Below are 14446 nucleotides of genomic sequence, written 5' to 3' on the forward strand. Positions count from 1 at the left end.
CTACAACTGGTACAAAGACTCAACATATTAAGAATTTACTGTTGTACTTGGTGTGGGCAAAGAAAAAATCTCCACCCAAACACACTTCTTGCAATGACTGCCACACACACGCACACACACACACACAGAAAGAGAGAGAGAGATAGTTTAAACAAACACTATACATGCTTAGTCCAATCCTCAAAGCACTGTCCAAGATCTGTGGTTAGTGAACTACATTACCAGTGCAGTACAGTGGGTGACACCTGTGTGTCAGTGTAAGAGGAAAAGAAATAACTTTTCTAAGACCTGAACATCTGGAGCGAATCCTTTTAGCCCAAGTTGCACCACATAAAGGCGTGAAATGAGAAAAACTACAGGAGTCTTCATCTCTCTTTCTATCAGTCTGATTTTCTCCCGCCTTCTGAACAGTGCTGGAACTGAGCAAAGCTCAGGAAAACCTGTTCCAGTGAGATCTGACTCATACAATAGTCCTCAATGCTATATTTCTCCTTAGCTGCCTCAAGGGTCCCAAAAACCTGGTAGGGACAAGAAATGACAATTAGGACACATTTGTACTAGTTATGGTGCCAGAAAACAATCAACATGGGGCAACATTATAAGATAAGAAGGATCAAATCCTATGTGTGTAGAAATAAGAAGAGAATTTCTGGGTAATATACCTGAGCCCAGGTTAATGTTTTGTCAGTCAAGTGATAATGCACCATTCCCTGGTGTTCATCCTTCAGTAAACTGCCTGGAAACATAAAAGAGCAATAATACACAGTTGTTAATGTATACCAATCCAGTTAGGCTCAATTCAAATTCACAGAAAGGATAGTGGGTGTCACTGTGGGTGCCATACATTTAGTAATGTCCAAACTCAGTAGAGAATCATATTCCTTGAACAGTTTTTTAGATTATTACCTGTAGTGCATAAAATACCCCAGAATGTCCAACATCAAGTACACATGTAGGTAAAACACATGTATGTTAACCTAAATCCAACAATTTGTTAGTGGTGTTTTTGATACCATATTTTGCTTTTAATACTTGTGTAGTTTGTGGTTAAAATGTTAGAATGGGTCATGTGTCTTCCTCACTGCTACTCTATATAGCACTCTATATAATAATAATCTACATAGCAAACAATTAATGAGTGAGTGAGTGAACAAGCAATTTCAAACACAGGGTATGTCTCTGACACCGACCAGGGAAGGTGCTCTCAATGAAGTCTTTAAACAGCTGAAGGTCCATCTCCTCTAAATCAGCCTCCATATGGATTTTGGCCAACAGTGTGTATCCACTGCCAAATTTGCTCTTTAGATGCTGTGGGCTGCCCAGACATAGGAACTGCCCATTGACCATCACAGCCAATCTAGTGCACAAAGCCTCACACTCCTCCATACTGCACACACACACACACAGAGTCAGACGTCAGCAGGTTATTGTAAATATATCATACATTTTGTCATTTGTACTAAAAACCCTAAGGAAGCAGGAAGCAATGGCTGCACCGGCATCCAAATCAGTCACATGATACTCATGCAAAAACACACAGAGACGATGGCAGACAGAAATAAATGGAGATAACCATGTCATATGGGATCTATGATGTATTTTATGTCTGTATGCAATGACATTTCTAAATATCATACCATCTTATTTACTTACTGTGTGGCTGTTACTTTGCAAAGTAACAATGCTTATTTGCATACCTTCACCATATTTTTACGTAAAAACAGAGACAAACTGGAAGAAACATGAAGCCAAACGTCTCTTAGGCCCTCTAGTGGCCGGCTGATGTACAGTTTTTAACCCGTTACAGACCACAGGGAAACTTCTATTAAAGTTTTAAAAGATTGTAAGAAATAATGTTCTGTCATTTTTACAAGTTCAGGTGACCATGATGGGCCATAATATGTGCCAAATGCCGTAATATTTTTTTCAAAAATTTATAGGTGTCTAATAAAACAACTATGACTGTGAAACCTCATGAATGCATTCAAACTCCAACATGGACCTAAGCTCTGGCCAGTTCTGTAGCAAAGCCATGTCCTTTTCTCCTGTGAACTATTCAAAGAAACCCTCAGCTAGGATTTATTTGCAGTTTTTCACATATGCTGCTCACTTTTATGTCTAAACTACAGTCCCCTCTGAAAGTACTGGAACAGCCGGGCCAGGTTTTGTTTTGTTTTGGCTATACAATTTGGGTTTGAGATGATTTCATGATATGTAAAACTCATTCACATTGCCAATTGACCTGTACACTTTTTGCACAGGTGAGAGGAAACCACAGAACCCAGAGAAAATCCATAACAGTATTAGAAGAACACATGAAACTCCACAGTAGATTTAGGTCGTGAAAAACTATAGCAATTCTAGTCAAAACTGAACAGTTTTTTTCAATAAAATATATTTTAGTATATTAAAATGTCCCCAACTGGTTCCTTAGAAGTTTCGAATTAACCAAATGCATCCATTTTACTTGATTGGATTTCATCTCAAACTTATTCTACATCGCTTAACATACCTTATCTTTCTGCATTGTGCCTTTACCTAAACAATTATTTATCAAAATATTCTCCTTCTATGAAGCATTTAATAACACAGACATCTTAATTAGTGGCTTTGGTGAGGTATTGTAAGGATATGCAAGATCCAGTTTAACTGTATATAAAGTATTTGTCATAGTTTACATTAAAGTGCTGAGGCGAAATATTTCTGTGTACACTGCAGAACTTACCTGTGTGAGGTGATGATGATGGCTTTACCAGATTCTCTGGTGCGCGTGACTGCATCCCAGAGTAAGCGTCTAGCCACAGGATCCATGCCAGTGGATGGCTCATCGAGAAAGATGACAGGAGGCCCGCCGATCAGAGCCATACCTGCACTCAGCTTCCTCTTGTTGCCCCCACTGAATGACAGAAACCATGCAGAAAGAAGTTCATACAAAAAATGACATGACCTCATGAGCTCATAAAGCAGCCCAGTGTCTACCCTTTATGACAGCACACTTTCCAAACAATTTCCTGACTGAAATATAATTTTTTAGTTTCTGCCTTTCGAATTTCACTGCATTCTCAGAAGATACTCTGTGTTACATTTCAAGTGCTCTGGTATCAATCTTGCGTTCCAACTGACTCACTGACTCCCGTGATCTGTACCTGTAACTGCGAACCAGTTTGTCAGCGTGTGGCTCCAGGAGCAATGAGCGGAGCACATTCTCCACACATGCAAATACATATTTCTCCGGGATTCCTCTAAGCCTTGCATACATGCTGAGAGTCTCACGGCCAGTCATGTGATCCAGCACAGCATCAAACTGAGGGCAGTAGCCGATTCGCTGCTGGACCTGCAGGTCACACATGGCAGAGATGCAACAAAAATTACAAGAAGAATTGACATAAATATGTACTATAATTTAAAAAGCATAGCCAATCAAAGGTGTATTGGCCAAATAATAAATGATCTTCTAGAATTATTTGGTCTTTTTCATGATTAGAAATGTATTAAACTTTTTATTGACATAATGACATTTTTTTTTTTTTTACATTTCTTGGTACCATTTGTGAATAGTACCAGTGTCACTGTCTGACCTTCTTCACGTCACGGAGGATACTGTAGCCATCGATGAAGGCATCCCCTGCAGTCACAGTCTCATCTCCAGTCAGCATTTTAAATGTAGTCGTCTTTCCAGCTCCGTTAAATCCTAGCAGGTCAAAGCATTCACCCTTCCCCACAGCCAGGGACAATCGGTCCACTGCCAGCAGCGACTGACTTCCTGGGTATACCTATTCACACAGCAACGGACTTTACTGTAAAAGCTGACTATGGAAATGTAACTTCTGAAACAGTGTGTACAGGGGCTAATGTCACTCAAAAACAACTCTTTTATGTCACTCAACAACAACTTCCTTACTCTTTTACAATTTGCCAAAAATATACAGCCCTCTCCAAAACCATTGGAACAGCCAAGAAATTAATTTGTCTAGCCTAAACGCCTAAAACTTTAGGCTTTTATTTCCTGAGGTTTGCATCTATATATGTTTAACAACATAAAGCCTGGAATCTTTTGTATCAGACCTCCCAATTTTCATGTGTGCAGAAGTATAGAAACAAAAAATCTTGAAATAAATTAAAGTAAATCAAACTTACTATTTGATTTTATATCCATATCTTGCAACAAAAGCTGAAATTCTTCTCATATCCATTATTCAATCTCAAATCTATTTCAGTCTACATCCAAAACATATAAATTGGCCTTGTTTTTCTAATAGTTCTGCATGAAAGATTACAATGGAGGAAACATTTTAAATATCTTATTTTGTCCATCCTTATACTAGATATTCCCTTGTTTGGTGTTCTGAAGATAATGGTGGCGAAGAAGGCTATCTAAAACCCATTCTTGGATAGAAACATTGTAGTCCAGGCTTCTCAAGAGCCTACTTCAGCTACAGGCCCATATACAGGCCCTCTTACCAGGATAGTTGTATTGTAGTGCTATAGGACTTCTGGTCCAACATGCACATACCACTACAAAAGGTAAAGTACAGTTTAATGGATACCTTAGTAAGTTCTTGCAGAATGAGAGGACTGCCCACCATGGACTCCACCACAGGCTGGCATTCCAAAACCCTCTTTCTCTCATTGGCAACGTCTCTATCCTCAGGTTGAAGGGCTTCTTCTCTGACCTGCCTGACCTGGACACAAAAATGAATGTATTTGTATCTATTTACCAATAAAAGTTTGCCTAAGTGCATCTGCATATTAAATCTGAGTGTATTTCTCAACTTTAACATGTGTGAGTGTTTGTGTAATTCTCTGTGCAGTGGAACACTACATGGATGACAACATAACAACTGCTCCTTTTGTTTCTCTGCTCTCACACCTTCTTGCATCTCCTGCAGATGTTGAAAAGTGTATTGATGCACTGGAGCTCAATGACGAAGAGAAGGACAAGGAAAACCACACCCTGGAGGGACATGGCCACCAGGTAGGAGCCCACTCCAGGTTCATTCATAGAGAAGTAGTTCAACTGATAGGTGATGTCTGTATAAAATCATAAAAATCAAAGCCACAACTTAGCACTGATTCAAATGCCATGAATAATTACTATTATCCCACAACATCTGGATATAGACTATGTTTATTTATACACTAAAAACAATTTAGACATTAACTTCATTTCCGTTCCTGTTTACATGCACATAACATTAAGGATCAAACCATCAAAAGATTATATTCCCAAAAAAAAAACAGATAAGGAATCCATCCACTTCTAAAAAATCTGAAATCAAAACATTGTATTTCTAAAATCACAAGATTTTGATAGGAACACCTGTATACCTCCAGTTATCTAATTAGCCAATAATGTGGCAGTAGCTCCCTGTGATCCCTGTAAATGTAACTGTGGTATGGTTGTTGTTACCAGAAACTGCTTATTGACAATATCACTAAGTGATTTGTCCTTCTGTCCTTGTTGAAAAGAGAGGTCAGAGGAAAAATGGTTTGAGTGATTCAAATTGTCATGAAAAATTATAGTAAGATGACTAAATGACAGAATGATATATATATATATGTACACACACACACACACACACACACACACACACACACACAGCTTAAGCATATCTAATTGTCACTTGTAATTGTTAAATATCAGACACCTTAGTAAGCATAAAGGCAGCTTCCCCTCGAGTCATATTCATTAAATATTACTCACTGTATAAATGGCAGATTTCTTTGGTAAGTAAGCTGGTGGTACAAAAACTGATGGTCTCATAGTTTTGATAGAATTGGCTAAAAGACATGCCCAGGCAGTAGTTGGGGAATAGCAGAAATACTTTATCCAGTAAACGTGAAAGGCTCTGCAGCTGCAACTCTATAAATAGGAGAAGAATCAGGACAAAGTGGTTACAGATGCGTATACTTTTCTTATCTAAATGATTATGAGCTTGTTATAAAAATCTGGGAAAAAAATAACAAGATAGCAGTAGACTAGTTAGCATGCTCTTAACTGCACAACCTTAACTAACCCCTCTTTTATACTTTATTGACACCATTAGCCTGTTAGATGAATCTCCCCCTTAACCAATTCCCAGACTTCTTATCAGCTGGGTGCATGGGTATAAGACCTCTTACCAGGGATGGTCATGATGGTGACAGCAAGGAACGTGGCTGTGCCGCTGATGATGTTGAAGATAGTGAGGCGTGTGAAAGCAGTGGCAGCGCTAGTAAACAGGAAGCTGAGCAAGTACATGAGTGGGATCACGGCCCACCCATAGAGCAGCAACAAAAGCAGCACATCTACCAGGTGATTTTCCTTAACAAAGGCCTTCACCCCAAACGCACGGAACACCACCTAAACCACAGAGGTTGAGCATGGAAAAAAAATGAATGACTGTAATTTTCAAAATACTCTTAAAAAATGGACTAAAATGATTGAGTTCCTAATCATACAAATATACACCAATGAGCCAAAACACAAAGACTAAATGCATAATATGCTTTTGGGCCTCTGCATTCTGGCAAAACAACTCCAACCCGCTGAAGCATTAACTCTACAAGACCTCTGGTCTTCACCCCTGCCCATTTTTGTTTTTCAACTACAAGACCTGACTGTTTGCCATCATTTAATATATCCCAAACTTTGACATGTGCTGTTGTTACAAGATAATCAGTGTTATACGCTTCATCTGTGCATAATCAGAATATTTTGATGCATCAATCTACATATTATATTCACTGAACAAATCTTACAGTATATCAACACATTAATTATGTGTTAATAATGTGTACCTGCCTTGACTCGCATATGAACTTAGGTGACATCCCATTCCTAATCCATAGGGTTCAATATGACGTCGGTCCACCCTTTGCAGCTATAACAGCTTCAACTCTTCTGGGAAGGCTGTCCACAAGGTTTAGGAGTGTGTTTATGGGAATTTTTGACCATTCTTCCAGAAGCGCATTTGTGAGGTCACACACTGATGTTGGACAAGAAGGCCTGGCTCTCAGTCTTCACTTTAATTCATCCCAAAGGTGTTCTATCGGGTTGAGGTCAGGACTCTGTGCAGGCCAGTCAAGTTCATCCACACCAGACTCTGTCATCCATGTCTTTATGGACCTTGCTTTGTGCACTGGTGCACAGTCATGTTGGAAGAGGAAGGGGCCAGCTCCAAACTGTTCCCACAAAGTTGGGAGCATGGAATTGTCCAAAATGTCTTGGTATGCTGAAGCATTGAGAGTTCCTTTCACTGGAACTAAGGGGCCAAGCCCAGCTCCTGAAAAACAACCCCACACCATAATCCCCCCTCCACCAAACTTTACACTTGGCACAATGCAGTCAGACAAGTACCGTTCTCCTGGCGACCGCCAAACCCAGACTCGTCCATCAGATTGCCAGATGGAGAAGCGCGATTCGTCACTCCAGAGAACGCGTCTCCACTGCTCTAGAGTCCAGTGGCGGCGTGCTTTACACCACTGCATCCGACGCTTTGCATTGCACTTGGTGATGTATGGCTTGGATGCAGCTGCTCGGCCATGGAAACCCATTCCATGAAGTTCTCTGCACACTGTTCTTGAGCTAATCTGAAGGCCACATGAAGTTTGGAGGTCTGTAGCGATTGACTCTGCAGAAAGTTGGCGACCTCTTCGCACTATGCGCCTCAGCATCCGCTGACCCTGCTCCGTCAGTTTACGTGGCCTACCACTTCGTGGCTGAGTTGCTGTTGTTCCCAAACACTTCCACGTTCTTATAATACAGCTGACAGTTATCTGTGGAATATTTAGGAGTGAGGAAATTTCACGACTGGATTTGTTGCACAGGTGGCATCCTATCACAGTTCCACGCTGGAATTCACTGAGCTCCTGAGAGCGACCCATTCTTTCACAAATGTTTGTAAAAACAGTCTGCATGCCTAGGTGCTTGATTTTATACACCTGTGGCCATGGAAGTGATTGGAACACCTGATTCTGATTATTTGGATGGGTGAGCGAATACTTTTGGCAATATAGTGTATCTTAAAAGGACAATCTGATCTGTTTCAATTTTTAAAAAAATGCATATTTGTTTATTTGATAGTCAGATTAGCTCAGACAGTTATACAGGACTATTATAACAGTTCTGCACTGCACAGCACATGTTCATGAACACCTGAACCATGTTCATGCACAATGAGCACAAGTACTTAACATCTGCACTCTTTGTATAGTGTCTGCTGTGAGTAGCAGCATTACATGATATAACAATGCCACGGTCTCGTGTATTTTCATATTTTCATCTAGTTGATGTTTGTGTTTGTTACATAGTCCCAGTCTTTGTGTATCACTTTAAATAAAATACTCCACACTTGCACCTGTCTCCAACCATTCTGGAGCAGAACACTAGACCTAACTATAAATCTATAAATGCAGCAAAGTTAATACCAATCATGTTTGACCAGGACAAGCAGATCCAGAAGGACTAAAGGCAGGTCAACCAGGTCAAGATCATCCTGAATAAGGTCCAAGCTCAAATGAGTTCAGCCTGAGACCAACGGGGTGGCCTTTACAGACAGGTTCATGCCAGAAGCCAACAGGTTGGCTTCACCAGCTCAGTCAATGCCAGAGGCCAATGAGGAGGCCTCTTCAGATAAGCTCATACCAGAGTCTGACTGGGTGGCCTTCCAGGGGATGTTAATTACAGACTGATGCCACACTGACATGGCATCATACATCGAGTCTGCTCTGCCAATATGACTCAGGTGAGGACGTCCTTTCCCGTCCTCTCGATCCCAAGGAAGAGACTCTGGCCCATTGCACTGAGGGTTGTGCCATGTTTGGTCCCTGCTGGCCAGGGTGACCTATCAGACCATGAACACCTTATATGGTGGTCCAGGACCCCTACAAAGATAGCGTGGATGCAACAGGATGAGGACCTTCATGAGGTACTCTGCCAGGTTAGTGCCAAAAGTGGTGCAGGACTACAGCAGCTATGAGCCATTGCACAGCATATGTTCTTGTCACTCACCAAGTCAAATGATTATGAACGCCTGTATCACATTCATGCACAGTGAGCACCAGTATAAGTCACTTCATATAGCATGTGTGCTCTAGAATCTGTTATTGTATCCATGCCATGCTCATGTCTATTTCATGCTTGCCTAGTTTATGTCTGTGTCTATGTTATGCAGTCCTAGTCTATGCTCATGTATGTTTCACTTGAAATAAAATACTCCATACTGGCATCCATCCAACCATTCTATGAGAGATACTAACTGAGTAAAATTGATCTATAAATATTTGGTCATTGACAAATTTATATTTACTTTCATTGAAATTAAAGCTCAAAGTGCACACTTTCACATCTAAATCAGCTGAATATTTATGTGTTTTTTCCTTTTTTAGAAGATATAAAGCAACACTGACCAACATTAGAAGACAAGGCAGCACAAAGTTGATTAAATCCCACAGCAAGGCAGAGAACCAGAAGTGGATGGACTTCACAGATGCTTGGACTTCACAGAGCGCTCAATCACCAGGAGCAGGGCGAAAGTGCTGGCCAAGGATGCCATTCCATACATCAGGTTAATAGCTATGGCAAAGCCAGTCTGACCCCTGGAGCAAAAGAAATGAAAAAAAGAGAGAAATATATAATAAATAAAACGACAGATTTAAGCTGAAAGAACAAATTATTTGCTAACTAATGAGTGTTACTCCATATTACATTTTTGTAACAACAATGCTAAAAACAATACTGTGTTTGTACAGAAATGTCAGATGTTTAAAAAGAGAATTCCACAGGCCAGGATGCATAAAAAACTGTAAAACTGAAAAACTGTATTCCCTTAATGCACTGCAAGTACATGCTGTTTTCAACAACCACAGATACTTTAGTTGAGAGTTAGATAACAAAAGTAACATTAAAATTAACAAAATAATGCATAAATTTAGTTCTATTGACTGTAGCACCTGTGTCATGCTTAGCTGAGTGTACATGGATAAGGAGGATAAGCATTACGTGTTAGACTACACTCAGGTAAGAACTCTTCTATCAAACACTAGCACCTGGAATCCACTTAGACTCACTCTGAGAGCTGACTCTGGGCTGTCTCAGACATGTTGCGGGGCATAGGATTGTTTCCTGTCACGATGGACGCGTTGGGGCCAGCCTAGAGCCTGTACAGTGCATTATCCACCAGCATGAGTGCAGTAGCTGCTGTGTGGTAGCCTTGGTTGTTGAAGTACCCAGTAATTTCAGCAAACTTGCTAGTTCGGCCACTAAAAGCAGCACCCACCACACAGTGCTCATTGAAGGCTCCTCCTTCCCTCATGGCATTGTTCAGTACATACTCAGAGAAGTCTGTAATGATAGAATACAAAGATTCAACCATTATGTTTCACCATTAATTTTTGTTTACTGCATTCTATTTAAAAAGGGTCAGAATGTTCACCCCATTTCAAAGCTGTTACCGGTTAGATTGGCCACTGGTGTGGCGCTCTGGGTAGCAAGCTGGGCAGCATAGGCTTCAGCAAGTGCTATAACCAAGGGTCCAGCATTAGAATCCAGGGCAATGGGCACAGAGGTGGGGCCATAGCGACTGAGTGCTAGGGGAAGTTCTGGGATTTTGTGTTTTCCAGGAAGTGTTTGGGCCACCACAAGGGCAACTGCTGTGAAGATAAGTGGCACTAAAAACTGTGCCACCATCACCTTCCAGTTCCGCCAGCTATACAGGGCAAGATTTTATTAGGTGTAGCCTGACAAATAAATTAATAAGAACTTTATTGACCAAAGATAAATTTCCAAATCAAGTCGAAATAATGCGACTCACATTTTCCCCAAGAGCTCTATTTTTAAATTAAGAACCATGTATCTCTCCTTTCCCATACCCCCCAAAGCCAACACTTTAAAATTTGTAATTATATCTATATTTTTAGAGTTTCTTAGATATAGATTTAATATAGATCACAATAATTGTACCTTTTGTGATGTTGATATTGAAACGACTGTACATTTATTCTTTGACTTCATTCAGTAGAGCCTTTAGGTCTGAGACATTCGAGTGGCTTAAAGTTTCAATCAAGTTGTCTTCTCCATTTTCTAAACACGATATAATTTTTGGTTTATTAATGGAAGATGTACATACTTAATCTGTACTTTGGGCAAATTTTATATTCATAAATGTAAGTGCCTTAAAACAAAGCCATTGTTTTCTGTTTTTTTAAAACTAATTTTGGATGTACTGTAAATCTGTAAGATTGTTAAAATGTAAAACTGGAAGACGACTGTTTAGTTTATTGCAGAAATTTAAACTTTTAGAAGACCCTACTGTGTAATTCGTTTTCTTTTTTTTTTCTTAGTTTATTTTCATTTTGATTGGTGCGCTGTTCTTAAGGATCTTCTTATGATCTTGTATTGCCTTATTGTATTTGTGTTTTTTGCATTAAAAAATCGATTCATCTTCCCTCGGATAGTAATGCCTGTGCATGTGGCCTTGATGACGTATTTTTGACAGTGGTTTAACACACTACATTCGTGGGCATAATTTCTCATGTCGTGTTGTGAAAGGTGTTGTGAAAACTAGCTCTGTGTCTGTAAACTGTCATGGTCGTAGATTTTGGAATCCAACTCCAAAATCCAAAACACAGAATTACATACAATACTTTTAAATTACGCACGAGTAAATTAAAATTACACACAAATGTTCTGAATTACGTACGATCATTTTTGACAGTGATTTTATTCAATAATTTAGATACAGAGGCTATCTAGAATGACCCTTAGACAGACTGACCCCTGTGTTGAGTTTGATGTTGGAACAGTCCTCTGAGATCAATGTGCCACTATCAGTGAAGTCCGTTATATCAGTCATGCCGCTGATACTGCTAGTATCATCAACTGTCCAGTCATGTGACCTGCGCTCGTGCTGGTACTGCAGGGCTGGAAGCTGAATGGCCTGAATGTCTAGTCTGGAGTCCACCAGCTTCCCGACCCTGTTCATGCACATATACACATACACACAGATATAAAAGAAACAGGTCATATACAAGAGACCCAGATGTAGCTGTAATTCAGCTATAACTGCAACTCTGCATTATTAAAATGAAGCCCTGCTCTGTTCTTACTCTTAACTCTTAAGTGGAAAGCATTGTGAAACAATTATATATGCTCTGATGGGTGGGGCTACAAGAAGAGGAGGGAAATAGAGTGACAGAAAGGCTTCTGAGCATGTCGCAATCTGCCATAAGACATTCCATCAATTGTCGTTTTTGGGAAACAATAACAGGTATGTCTCCTAGACCCCAGATAGAGCCACATGGTCACCTCCTATTGAGACAGTAACAATAATCTATTGAAAGCTTTACAATAGAATGAGAAGAGGAATGGAACCAAATGGATGGGGCATGTGCAGATAAATGAGATTTGGTCTTTTTTTTTTTAGTCCTTTGAGATTGACCATAGTCTTGAAAAAGGCAGACCATGTGCTTTTGTGATGACTTAAAAGAATCATAAAGATTGGATACTGTCTTTCAACCAATTTTACTGAGTATTACTACAGCATCCTGCTAATGCATGTTGGTCAAAGATCAAAGCATCTTTATAACAAAGATTTACCAAATTTTGATCAAATTCCTTCATTGGAATATGGCCGAAGGTTTGTGGACCCCTGAACATCACATTCTTATTTGGTTCTTCCTCCAACTGTTGCTACAAAGTTTAAAGCAAACAACTGTATAGGATGTCTTTCTATGCTATAGCAGTACAATTTCCCTTCATTGGAACGAAGAAGCCCAACCATGTTCTAGGATGACAATGAACCTGTGCACAAAGCAAAGTCCATAAAGACATGGCCTGTAAAGTTTGGTGTGGAAGAAACTGAGTGGCCTGCACAGAGCCCTGACCTCAACCTTACTGCTCACATTAAGCACAAGTATGTCTGACCTCATTAATGCTCTGGTGGCTGAATAAGCACAAAATCCCACAATCACAAATCTCAAAACCCAATGGAAAGCCTTTCTAGAAGAGTGGAGGTTATTATTGTTATATTGATTTGTCTTATCCAAGTACCTAAGAAAAACTTCCTCCATGGTGGTAACAGAAGCTCCATAGCTTGCGATGCCCAACTCCTCTCTGTTCATTTCCAGCTCAGCAAACAGAAGCTCAAACCTGCAAAAAGGCAAAAAAAGTTTTAAGTTGGCAGGACACATAAATGAATTCCACCTACAGGAAAATATATAAAACATAAATGTATAAAATATACAAATGAAGGCATCACTTAAAATTAATTTATTGTAATAATGCATTTTCTTCCATTACCCTGATTACAATGTAGATTCAATGCAATTAATTATTTTTATTTATTTGTATAGCACTTAACAATACACACTGTCAGAAAGCAAGATTACAGAAATCAGGATGTAGATTTCGCTAATGAGAAAGCATTAGAGTCTCCAAGATGGCATTAAAAAAACAGACTCAAAAGAGAGTCTATTCTCTTCTGGGTGACAGAATAGTGTGACTGCAAATCATTACAGTTCATAGTTAGAATTAATACATAATTATACTGTCTGTTCGGTGGACGAACAAATCAGATAATTGTTATTGATTCTCTAACAGTTAGTTCTAAAACCCCCATTTGAATATTTATAATTAATTATAACCAGTTATAATTACACTTAAATGTTTAAAATTTTGAGCTAGATTCGCTACATATTATGGTGGAGAATGCGGGCATGTTCAAACTCTGTTCTGTGAGCACACTCAGGGTTAATTTACTGGTGTTTTTTTTTTGTGTTTTGTTTTGTTTTGTTTTTGTTTATTATTATTATTACGTGCGCGCTTAGAGCAGCCTGAGTAGCTGTTAAGAAAAAAAAGAAAGAGAGAATTTAAACTGCAGTCCATAATATTAAAATCGCCCAGTAAAGACAAAGAAGTCTCTTTACTGTCCATTTTAATATTATCAGAATCGGCTGTTGGAACGAAGAAATCGTCCTTCAGCTCGACAGAGATTTATGAGAGCAACGCTCCTTTGATTTTACAGGCCTTGTTTGAAAATACCGCTAGTTATTGCAAAGTCCAATTTCATTCAGCTAGACGGACTCACTCCCTTAGGTTTAAACCATTAGGCTAGCTACCTAATGCGTACCTAATAAGTTTTAATCGCAAATGCTTTGCGGATTATTGTTGCGAATGATATGTAAATGGGAGTTTGAAATCTTGATCAAGTAAATTAAACTGGTTTAACAGTGATTTGTAATTTGGCCGGTGAAAAGAATCCCGCCCATTCCAGTTAGTATAACCACAGGGAAGAACCCTGCGTCGTATTGAGCTATTTTAGTATATTTAGTGGTTGTTGTCTGTGTGCAGGAAAAGAAAAAAAAAGAGAAATATATGCATCCTGCCACACCCCGTTTGTGCTTTCGCGACACAAATGCGTCCAGTCTCGAATCACATAATTTGTGACCGAGAGTAACCCGTCACACG

At 39.5% G+C, this 14446-nt stretch overlaps 1 pseudogene; it reads right to left on the reverse strand.

The window, feature by feature from the left end:
- Positions 1 to 146: 146 nt before the first annotated feature.
- On the reverse strand, positions 147 to 13185 carry LOC131366329 (phospholipid-transporting ATPase ABCA3-like; annotated as a pseudogene).
- Positions 13186 to 14446: the final 1261 nt, after the last annotated feature.

This window comes from Hemibagrus wyckioides, linkage group LG02, assembly GCF_019097595.1.
Source record: "Hemibagrus wyckioides isolate EC202008001 linkage group LG02, SWU_Hwy_1.0, whole genome shotgun sequence".
NCBI classification, from domain to species: domain Eukaryota; kingdom Metazoa; phylum Chordata; class Actinopteri; order Siluriformes; family Bagridae; genus Hemibagrus; species Hemibagrus wyckioides.